The sequence below is a fragment of the Echinops telfairi genome, unplaced genomic scaffold, assembly GCF_000313985.2.
Source record: "Echinops telfairi isolate 266 unplaced genomic scaffold, ASM31398v2 ScPeMD7_5;HRSCAF=22, whole genome shotgun sequence".
Lineage (NCBI taxonomy): Eukaryota > Metazoa > Chordata > Mammalia > Afrosoricida > Tenrecidae > Echinops > Echinops telfairi.
Window position 1 is genome coordinate 11,018,177 of NW_022103901.1, and position 1,235 is coordinate 11,019,411.

The following is a 1,235-nucleotide window of genomic DNA, read 5'->3' on the forward strand; positions in this document are numbered from 1 at the left end:
GGGGAGGCCCCGCGGGGCCCTCTCCTCTTCCCGGACCAGGCAGACAGCCTTCGCCCTGCTCTTCCCTTCCTCTAGGGAATCTTTGCTGACCACCCCAAGGCCAGGGCAGGCGTCTCTGTCACGCGCTGCACAGCCCTTTGCATGGAGTAGTGGGTTGCGCGTTGGGCCTCTCACCACAAGGTCAGCAGTTTGAACCTACCCACGGTTCCTCGGGAGAAAGATGAGGCTTTCTGCCCTTGACAAGATTCCATAGGCTCCGAAACCCACAGGGGCAGTTCTACTCTGTCCATCGGGTCCCTGGGAATCGGAATGGACTCGGGGGCAGTGGTGTGTTTCCTCCCAGGATCTCCTCTGCTGGACTGGTTGTGTCTGCTCACCGTTTGTTCCTCTCCCTAGACGGCACGCCCTGTGGTGGTTCCCCAGAACCTGGTTTCTGTTGTCCGTCTCCCAGGGAGGAGGTCACATGTAGATCCTTGTAATGGGTTCCCCCTTTCCAGCCCAACCTCCCCCCACCCTGCCAGTATAGCCACTCACACCACTGGTCCTGAAGGGGTCATCTGTCTTGGATTCCCTGTGTTTCCACTTTCTGTTTTTACCAGTGTACATCCTCTGGTCTAGCCGGATTTATAAGGTAGAATTGGGATCATGAGAGTGGGGCTGGGGGTGGGGAGGAGGAAGCATTTGAGAACTAGAGGAAAGTTGTATGTTTTCAGCGTCTCAGCTCCTCTTCTTACCCTCCCTCCCTCGGGACCCATGATAAATTATTATTATCTGCTAGTGGCTTTGAACTCTAGACCTTGTGGTTAACAGCCTAACGCAAAACCACTATGCCAATAGGGCCTTTAAACGAGGAGCCCTGGTTGCATAGTGGGTTACGTACGCACACATAGGGCTGCTCACCATAAGGTCAGCAGTTCGAATCCACCGCAGCTCCCAAGGGAACGAGGTAGCAGTCTGCACCCATAAAGATTCACAGCCTCAGAGGCCCTAGGGAGCAGTTCTATGCTCTGTAGGGTGACTCTCAGTTGGGGTCACTTGATGGCTGTGGGTGACGCTGTACTCCACCCCCGTGGCTCAGCGTGCAGCCAGGCAATCGGCCTATTAGGGGAATAGCATCCCAGTGGCGTAGCGGATTACTTGTTGGGCTTCTAGCCCCAGGGTCAGTGGTTTGAAACCACCAGTCTCGGAGGAGGCTGTCTGCTCCCATCTCGGAAGTCCACAGGGCAGTTCTGCCC